Here is a 10887-nt window from a genome sequence, read left to right as displayed (position 1 = left end):
GCAGTTTTGTCCTCAGACATGATCCTTAAGGAAATCCTGTTAGTAAATCACAGGCTAAGAAGTCATGTAATATTTTCCTAAAGTAACTATGCCACGTCAAATATTGCCAACACATACAGTCTCCTTTGTTTATTAAAGATGATGAACCCTTTGTGAGTTATATTTTTTTCTGACTCACTGAATTTGAAACAGCACATGTTAGCTGTGGTTTATCCAAATAATTCTATTAAGTCAGAGTTACTGTGGAACTTTAGAATGATTGTCCAGTAATCATAAAAACGGATCTTTGTGAAAACCTTACAGAATCCCTGTGCAAAAATTTGAAATTTTTTAAATGCAAAGTTACTATCTCTAATAAAAAAATGTTTGATGTCACTCTGGTAATGTTGGCCCTGTTAAAACTGTCTTGGACCTCTAGCAGATGAGTGGAAATATGGCTTAAAAGTTGGTCTGTCCAAAGCTTTGTCCCATATATTGGTAACTTTTGCACTTTTGTCACTTCATTTCCTAGTACAGTAAACAACTCATAGCTCATAGTTTAATCTGACTGACAGATGCCATAGGCATTTCTTGGTGCTCAGGTAGTATGGAGCACACACTCAAACTTTCCTAGTTCCTTAATTGCTTTCAACAGCAGCAACAATAATAGAAATAATAGTTACAGAGGTAATTTAGAAAGAAGAGCCAACTATGAGGACGATAAATTATGGGGATTTTTCATGTAAGTAACAGGTTTAATAGTTTTCTCAAGTACTGAGATCATTCGATTGAACATCTGCTTTCCAGCTGTGCATATTGACATATTACCAAGTTTGTATTCCATTATATTCTAAATATATCCATAAGTTTGTAGGAGTTTAAGTACCTGGGTTTTGACAATGCTTTGGTTGTGAAAGATATAAAAGTGTCAAAAATTCTGTAGGCCAAATTATACACAGAATATTATATTTCCTTTGACTCCAAAGACATGTGCCTCTGGACAATTAAACCATTTTCCACTCACACCTTTTTCCAGATGGGATCAGCGAATTAGAAGGAAATAAGTTCTCATAATTTACTTATTCCTGGAATTCTTATAGTTTCCTGATTTTAAATTAGATTGTCATTAAATTACGCTATCAATGGAAAAGTTATTTTGTACTTGCTCAAACTTCTGAAAGTTGGCTCTTAGACACTCAATTTAGTTTATTTCTTCTTTTGTAATAATTCACATACTTAATAATTGCTTTCAGAAAAAAAAATCCCATTAGATGGAGATTAAGTTATTTTAAGAATGTTAAATTCCATGTCAAGTTTTAGAGTTTTTAGTCTAAAGTAGCATACTGAAACAAACCCTACTGAGAAGGTAAGGCACACTGATCTAAGCATGTGTCACCCAGCATCTTGTCTAATATTGCAACGTGTAATGTATTGAATGTATTCTGCTATTTTAGAAACAACAAAAAATCTCAAATAAGATGCTGTTTCCTTCCAATCAGTCTGTACCGTTATTGTCACCATAGCAACAAAATTGCTCAGAGTTGCAACCTAAACAAGGGACCAAATAAGACCAGCTTATGAGCTAATGTGTTATCAGTGTTCATAAGCCGGCAATTCAAAACCACTGAAGTCATACCCACAAAGGAAAATCTTTTATTCTCTCTTTCCCTGACCAAAACTATGGTTAATAAAAGGATTCCACCATGTTCTGGGATTTATGAATTAAACTGCTAAAAAGTGGGATGTTGAAACCTGAAGGGACCATGTACTCACCATTGCCCCAGGATGCACTTCATATGGCAGTCTGCTGGCTTGCAAGGTAATACACAATAGAAGACAAGATTTATTGATTGATTGGTTTAATTTCATTAAATGACACTACAGAAATGTGGCTTGCTTCCCCCCCCCTTTTAACAAGGTATATAATTAGGAGAACATCATATATGAGATTTTTATGTAGGACAGATTAAGACTGCTCCAGAAAATGAAATCTATAAATAATAGATGCTGAGCTTATGTGGTTTTTTTGTTTTCAGATTCCTTGAAGAACACTGCAGTTCACAAAATATTTCCAAAATGCCTGAATCTATTGTAATTCCGAAATCAACATACTCCCGTTGACCAATTTACTTTAGATACAAATAAGAGTCAATGATAGGAATTAAATTAATAGCAATGAACTATTCTTATCTAACTTACCTAAAGATCCATTTGCATTCTATCTTTTGACTCCCGAGGGTTTCCCTGTTTTAGAGAAGATCATCCTGTTTTCTTGTGCTGTAGTCACCTTTCAACTTTAGGAAGACAAGGAGCTGAGCTTTGAGGCCAAGCACTCTAACTCCGTAGTCTGTTATCAATCATTAAAACAATTTTTAAAAGTTTTATTTTGGCCAGAAGGCTCAATCATAAGGCTAAAAATACAAATTAATGCCCATTTTATTGCCCTTCATCACTATGTATTAAATTTTCTGTTTTTTAACTATGCCTATATTATTCTTCATGTCAAGTCTATTTAACTGAAACTCTGTATTTATATTGCATGAACAATAATTTTAACATTGCATAAATTGCATCTTAAATGATGGCTTTTGGATGCTTATGGTTTCTATTGTCTTCATTGTGCTTTCACTGGTAACATATGCTATCAAACATTGTACTTAGTTCTTCCAAGACAGCTAAAGTTTCTGTCCCTATAGGAGAGGAGACTGCAGGATGCAGGGATCCTATGCATCTTAGAAGGGGCACCCAGAAATATGCTTTTGAGGGTGAACATATGCCAGAGATGAAAAGAGCACATGTTTGAGAAAATTTCCTCATAGGTGGGAGAGAAACAAACAGGCCAACTACAGCCCCAGCTCTGTTAACAGTAACAAGAAGAAAGCAGTATTAAGGAGTCATGGATACAAGGGACATCTCCACTGAGCAGGTAACAGGACCATCTTTACGACTAACTGAGGCAAAGCTGGCTCAGAACCACCGCAGACTTGAAGAAAACGGAAGACTCCCTGTGCAGAGAGAAATCATAGAAATAGAAATAAGATTCAATTATCAGTGTAAGTTTGTTACCATGAAATTAAATTAAGCTGAATTGCTTCTCTTAAAAAGTTATTCAAAATTCTAAAGAACTCACAGACTGTAATCACTAATTGTTTTTCTCTTAAACCTCAGCTAGAAACCTCTAGAGGAGGCTAGAAAAGTACGTTTTTACCTGAAAAGTGTTAATTTTCTCCATGATAATGTTCTCGGGAACTGGGTGAGACTGTGCTAACCAGTTAATATGACTTTAAGTTGGCAGAGATGACAGTAACTCCAGAGCAACATCAGAACCTGGCATGCAGATGGGCAATGAGGAGAGGTGGGCCTGTAAGCCTTCAAAGACTGCAAATGAAACGCGGAGTCAAGGAGAGTCAGTTCATGTAACTACAGCACAGCTTTACTAATTATGGGCTAATGTTCAGAGTATCCAGAACCGCTACTGGAGACAGCATGGAAGAAGGAGATAGAAGTAAAGGGGAAAAGAATGACTTATTTTGTGTGTTAGTGTTTTGTAGCTTCTCATTTGTTTTGACAGGGTCTTGTGTGCCCAGATTCGTCTCTAATTTGCCATGTGTTTGAGGATGACCTAAAACTCCTGATCCTTTTTCTGTCACCTATGAAATACTGGTTAACTCTACTACATCCCATTCACGCAATGGAGGGGCTAGAACTCAACTCTTCATGTGTACTAGGAAAGTGCTTTGCCAACTGAGCCACATCCCCAACTCAGTTCAATTTTGAATATGATAAACAAAGAAATTACCCTTAATAGCCTGGATATGTGATAAGATATTCTGCTCAAAGTTGAATGTGGAGCTATCAAGCACACTCCTAGGAAAGCTTGGCTGGATACAGAAGTTGATGAATCAGAAAAAAAAAAAATGTGCAGACTTTGGCAGGTCACATTTCATGAGTAATCTTGGTGTTTTAACTTTATCCTAAAGTCACAAGGGAAGATCACAAAGGAGTTAGGAGTTAAACACAATCAAAAATAACTCTTTAGGGTTTTTACAGAAGTTTTAATTTTGAATGTATTTTTAGCAAAGTAGTATACAGGAAGTATCAGAGGCCAAGGCAGTCTGGGGAGCAGTAGGCCATTCACAATAATTTAGATGAGAAACGGTGCAGTTGATAGAAGATAGTGGCCATCAACAGGAAAGGCACAGTAGAGCAGGGTGAAGAGTATGATTAGTTGGAGGTAGTGTTGGGTAAGTTTTTTTCTGACATGGAAACATTCCATCCTGCAGGAAGCTCCTTAAGCAGGAAGGTAAAAGTCTCAAGCAATCTTCAGGAAGACACTGAAACTGGACAGATTCACTACACCCGCCTCTACCACTAAACCCCTGCCACTGCCACCAGAATAGGCAATAAACGCTGGGGGCCTCTCCCAGATGAAAGAGAGTTGAACTGCAAAGAAGACACAAGACCGGCCAGCTTCCCTGGAAGAAGCAGAAACCAGGTGAGCTACTTTGTAAAGCAGCTGAGGAATCCGGAAGGGAAGCTCTCCAACCCACTGAGCTGCCTGCAGGTTGTGCAATGAACTCCAGGTTTCCAACTTTTTGTGAGTTGTCACCCATGCTAGGGTGGGCTTTCTTTGTTTTCAATTAATTAATCAATTGATTAATTAATTAAAACAATCTTTTCTCATTTTACACGCCAATTCCAGTTCCCACTCCCTTCCCTTCTTTTTCTCCCTCCACCTTCTGCCCCACCCCACCCACCATCCACTCCTTAGAGAGGGTAAGGTTTCCTACGGGAAGTCAAGAAAAGTCTAGTAAATTGTTTTGAAGCCTGGCCAAGGCTTTCCCCACTATATTTAGGATGAGCAAAGCATCCCTCCAAAGAGAATGGGTTCCAAGAAGCCAGTACAAGCAGTAGGGATAAATCCTGATCTTACTGCCAGTGGCCCCACAGTCTGTCCCAGCCAGATAACTGCCACCACATTCAGAGGGCTTAGGTTGGCATTCTTGATACCGTTGTCTTTGTGTCATTTCTGCTCCTGTAAGTAACCCTCAACCATATTCCTGTAAGTAACTACAATAAAACATAAGGTTCACAAAGTTGGACTTCGGTGCTATCAGTACTTTGGTTTGCTGTGGGCTCCCTATTTGGGGTGAGAAGTTGTGTCTCCCCCGGAAATGTTTTATCACACAACAGGTGGTCGCCATCAGAGAAAAAGAGAAACAACAGCTTGAGAAGAGCAGCAATATATAGCTACATTCATTATGGGATACAAGGCTTTTCTAGATCCCCAGGTGCTAAGGCTCAAGTGAGCAATACAGAAAACTTCACAAAATTAGTAATTAAAAGCACCATTTGAGCAGGAGGATTTGCAGGTACTTGCAATAACAATGATAACAAACAGTGATATTTAGACAGTCTCCTTTTTCTGTGCCATTTGAAATACAAAGAAATAGAAAAGCTCGAGACTATAGTCAGTATTGAATGAGAAATTCTTTTTTTGGTTTTTCGAGACAGGGTTTCCCTGTAGTTTCTAGAGCCTGTCCTGGAACTACCTCTTGTAGACCAGGCTGGCCTTGAACTCAGAGATCCGCCTGCCTCTGCCTCCCGAGTGCTGGGATTAAAGGCATGCGCCACCACGGCACAGCTTGAATGAGAATTTTATACGTTGTCAATGTTTCAGATTTATTATTCTCCAAAAACATATTCTATATCTTAAATACTTACTGGATTTTTATATCTACTAAATTTCATATCTACTAAATTTTCCAGGGTATGGTACTACCCATATACTATAGAAGATATGAAAGAAAGGGAAAACTATGATTTTAATTCAGTGGCTTGTGCGCTTAAGGAATGCTTTGAAGATTATAAGTAGCAGGTCTTGCTTATACTTATCTGCAAAACAAGCATTTGTGGCACATCCTCAATATACTGGATTGTTGGTGGAGCTGAGGACAGAGAACTGAAATAAGTATTTGCTCTTATGGACGTTGCATGTTAGAACATGAACAAGGAGCAAGCTACAAAAGAACATTCAGTGAGTTTAAGGGACCACAGGGCAGAAGGATGATAATATTGTGAATGGAGAGTGAAGGTAAGCAAAGAAGAAAATATATGTCACGTAGCTGCTTAGGTACTTCATAATGCTTAAACCCATGTCTGTAAAACCTGGATTTTATTTTTGAATGGGGAAAATATTTGTAAGTCTTTAGCTAAAGAATGATTAAATTTGACTTATATTTTAATGTGGTCATTCCAACTGCTGTATATAGAATAATCTGTAGAGTTTGAGAGTAAACCAGGGCATGGATGAGATTAGAAAAGTTCTTCAAATATCCAGATAAGAAGGCATCCACAAAACTTAACTAAGTGTTCAGAATGGAGGAATAGCTTCAACAATGCAATTTGAAGGAGGAATTCACAATTCAGACAATTGACTATGGTGATTTCATTTACCATATGTTTGTTAATCCTCTAAAATGGGTGTGTTATTAATAGTTACAGCAAGAAACGGAATATATGTATTTTCCCTACATTATACATATACGTATATATTTAACTCTGTGTGTGTGTGTGTGTGTGTGTGTGTGTGTGTGTGTGTGTGTGAAGTTATTACTCATCATCTCAAATGATTATGGGGCTGAGAAATCTGACCTCACATTGGCAAGAGCCAACAGAGAAAATAATCTAAGTCCTAACCCAAATTTAAAAATTAAGAGAAGTGAAGGTTTCAGTCTAGGTATACAGACCATGATTGGTATTGCCTATGTCATGGCAGATGGATCAGAGCTATTCCCCATCCTTACCTGTTTTGACCTCATTAAGTATTCAACTCATTTGATGAAGTCAAATATGAGGTTGAGTTTGTTCTCTGAAGTTCAGCAGAAATCACTCATTCAAAATTTTTAGGAGGTAAGTCCTGACAGATGATTAAATGACGTGGGGGGTGGCATGCATTGAGGGAGATTATCTAAAAAAAAAAAAAAACAAATGTTGCTCTAACAGGAACTGAGGGGTTGTTGGAGAAGTGTGCCTATTATGAAAGGGAGTTGATATCTTCCCTGTTTAGTGATCCTTTTTGAATCTTCTGGCTGTTTTGTTTTGTTTTGTGGAATGATACACTAGAAGAACCTTGCCAGATGCCAGCTGATACCTTAATAATGGGCTTCTTAAACTGCTGGACTGAGAAATCTTTCTTACGGATTACTCTGTGGTGTTAAATTAGAGCAAGTTCAAATTTACTGGAACAAAACAAGTTTATATCAGTGATTAAACTCATCCAGAGGCACTGTCGTAGGTACTCACAGAAGAATATTTGGTGAAATGTCTGGGTCACATAGACAGAGAGCAGTTATTATCACAAATTCATCCTTTGTCAGATCATTACCCACATATATCTTATTACACTGTACTCCAAAAAGATAGCAGTATGGTTATAGGTCAGGTTTCTTTCTCAGTGTAACTTCTTAATGTATTTAGAACAAAATGTACTAATCCCTTCCCCAGAAGAGAAGGTTGAAATCTTTGAGTGGTGATTTTTATGTGATATACTATACTTAAAACTATGGTGTTCATGGTACTAATAGATAAAGCTATAGATTAAAATTAATATATATTATTTCACTTGCTTAGAAATTTGGAGGGTATAGCAAACACAAAAGCTTGTTATATACCTATGAAAACATTTATAATAACACGGACTATCGAAATATTTATTACAGTTCTGTAACTCATCAGCCGATCATAGCTGATGTCTGTCTCTCATTGGCTTCTTGTTTATGTGGTAGTACATGTGTACAGTCTAGGATTCATTAGAATCCTAGGCAGAAGTATTGTCAGTTCTTCATGGTTAGTCTGGCCTACACAGTGAGTTCCAGATTAGTTAGCCAGGGATGTAACATTAGACTCTATCACTTTCTAAGAAAGAGAGAGAGAGAACAACAAAACAATCCTGCCTCTCCTATCCACTAATACTTGCCTGTGTTCCTTGATAGTTTTCTGCTAACCTTGTTTCTGGAGTATAATACAGCTAATGAATGTTCCAAAGAGCTTTCTGAATTTCCAGACATAATGCTCTCTATTTCAGTTTTGGATTAGTAGCCTCATTCCCTTTGGTTGTTCACGATCAATTACACCAGCCAGTATAGTAAGGTCCTTCTTTGCATATTCATATATAGAGCTCAGAAAGTTGTAGCTCCAGGCCAAAAAAACCTGAAATCTCTACAGTTCCTCTATGTAGAGTTGTCCCTTTCTTTAAAACCACAAATTCCATGTCAGCAGCAGTGTAAAGTTGATGGGACAGAGAATACACATTTTTTATTGATTTTCACTGATGTTAGTGAGTTTTACTACTATGACCTTTTACTTCTATCTCATAATTACTGAACCATGAAGACTCTGACTCCTCTCTCTCTCTCTCTCTCTCTCTCTCTCTCTCTCTCTCTCTCAAATCTAAGTATATTTGTGTATTTGTAAATACGAACATATGTTTTAGGGTATTTGATCACACCATGGAAACTGAGATTGTCTTAATCAAATGACAATCTGAGATCAGAAGGCAGAGCCAATAGTGAGTTGACAGTAGGGAGCCAAAGAGAATAAAGAAGGAGTCAGAAACGTGGATAGAGAAATGCACAGAAGGTATTAGGAAGGAGCTTGGAGTGTGGCAGTCTTTTTTGTTTGTTTTGTTTTCTGCAACTGGAGAATACTTTCTCTTCTAAGATATAGCAAAGGAGGAAGGTCAACTATTTGCTACTCACCTCTCTGACGTTGCAGGTTTTCACTCCAGCATCTGACTACCGAGTCTTTATTGGTAAAATATGAGATATAAATTTAGATAAAAAAGCAGCGCACATATGTATACACATGAACATACATGTCAGAGACTATCGGCTTCAGGATCTTCTAAATTCTTCTCCCCCTTACCTTTTGAAACACTGTGCAAATAGGTACTAGATGTTGGTCCTCTCGTCACTGTCTCTGCAGTACTGGCACTAGAGGTGTGCTTCTGTGCCCAGGCTTCACTGGGTGTGGAGGAGTGAGCTAAGGTTCTCATGTTCATGCAGCATGTATCTTATTATCAGACTAGGGTAGAAACACCACGATCTTGTTCAGGGTATAGCCATCCTCTGGAGAATCTTACTCATTTCTCAAGTGATGCATGTCGATGGGCACACTGACATATTCTTCAGAAAAAGGCTATGCTAGCATCCTACTAAACCAACTTGTGAAGAATGGTGAAAATGGTAAAACTAGTATATCCCATGAGCAAGGTTCCATTGCTGTATTTGTTTTGTGGTGGAGGAAAACCTTTGGTTAGAAAAAATGCTGCTTCGAAAGCATGAATTTAGAAAAGACATTCCATAAGTCCACGCATAGAAAGCCAGTTTATTCTCAGGTTAAGGATTATTCTCAGTAATTGTGAAATATTTAGCACTTGGTAATTCCTTTAGGGATGCATAAGTTCTAAATGAAAAATTTCCTCTCTTATCCTCCAGTTTCCTAATTCTTCAGATCGATTACTCTACTGTAAAGCACAGCTCTACTGTAGCAGTGCAACCAATTCTGCTCATTCTATGAATTCCACCATAACATCATCTCATGTGCATTCCCAGAATAATCCTTAGCCAGTTCTTGGTGTATCTATGTACCAGTAGAACTGGTAATTCGATTCTTCTTTCTTAAAGTTTAATCTTAGAAAAATGCATGCCTCAGAATATATTCTATTCTAACATCTATAATACTCAGTAATGATGGGGTTCATTGCAGAGCTCTTTTGAGCTTTGGAATAATCATTACCTTGTGATCACAGTTGAAATTACACAAATGTGTGTGTGTGTGTGTGTGTTTGAGAGGCGATCTCAACTTTCAAATGCATCCAAGTCTATAAGCAGAAATACAAGAACTCTGAGGAAGGAAGAAGTGAAGGGATTATAGTATCAGGAAGATGATGGCCACTTTGTTGTTCCATAGGGAGAAAGGCAGTAAAACTATTTAGGAGCAGAGACCACTTTTTCTACATTTAATATTAATACCTTATGCAAACTACACTTCAAAGCTTTGATTATCATCCCAGGAAGGAAATTTGAATACGAATCTATATATTGTTTCTTTAGATTACAATGCCACAACTTTTAGATGCTGATTCTATGGCTGTATTTATTGTCCTGTTGGCATCAGCCTCTACTTGATATTAAACTGACAGATGGCAGTGTATCCTGGGATGTTGTTGATTCCCTCGTCTACTTGTGCCTTATTTGGAAAGATAATTCTGAGACAGTAAAATTTAGCTAGAGTGTTCCAGTTCATTGTTTCCATCAATTGTCTTTTGCTTTATTTTGACTTTGTTGATGCAAACTGACATCAGACCCCAATCTTAATCAGATTATTAAACAATAATGTTACAACTGTGTAGTGTCAACGTCTTTTCTTTTTCTCCTAGGAAGCTGCTGTACTATCTATAGTAGATAAAAATATGTTGAGGGTTAAGTTAATTCAAAACTACTTTGAAGTTGAACTCCCTTTTAAATTGAATATAAGTGACAGAATAGTATTTTAATCCTTGAACACTGTATTCACAGCCAATATGAGATTATTATCAGTATATCATTATTTATTTATAGATAAATGGTGGCACACAGATTTTTATCACATTTTGATGCTAGTAAATTACATCCTTTATATTTGGAGTCATTCCATGATAACAAAAAAGAATGATGGAGAAATTCAAAGCCAAAACCAATTTGCAACTAGTATACTATAATAAAATATTTGGCAGAATGCTATTGAATTCATCTATTCATACACGAGTGTAGAGTTTTTGCAAAAGAATATCATGAAATCATTTGGCAGTGTGAATAAAAGAGGTTGGAGCTTAATATAATTTTGATGGACATTCTATTGCTATTT

Source organism: Arvicola amphibius, chromosome 11 (assembly GCF_903992535.2).
Source record: "Arvicola amphibius chromosome 11, mArvAmp1.2, whole genome shotgun sequence".
Taxonomy (NCBI): Eukaryota; Metazoa; Chordata; class Mammalia; order Rodentia; family Cricetidae; genus Arvicola; species Arvicola amphibius.
Note: the sequence above shows the minus strand (reverse complement) of the source record.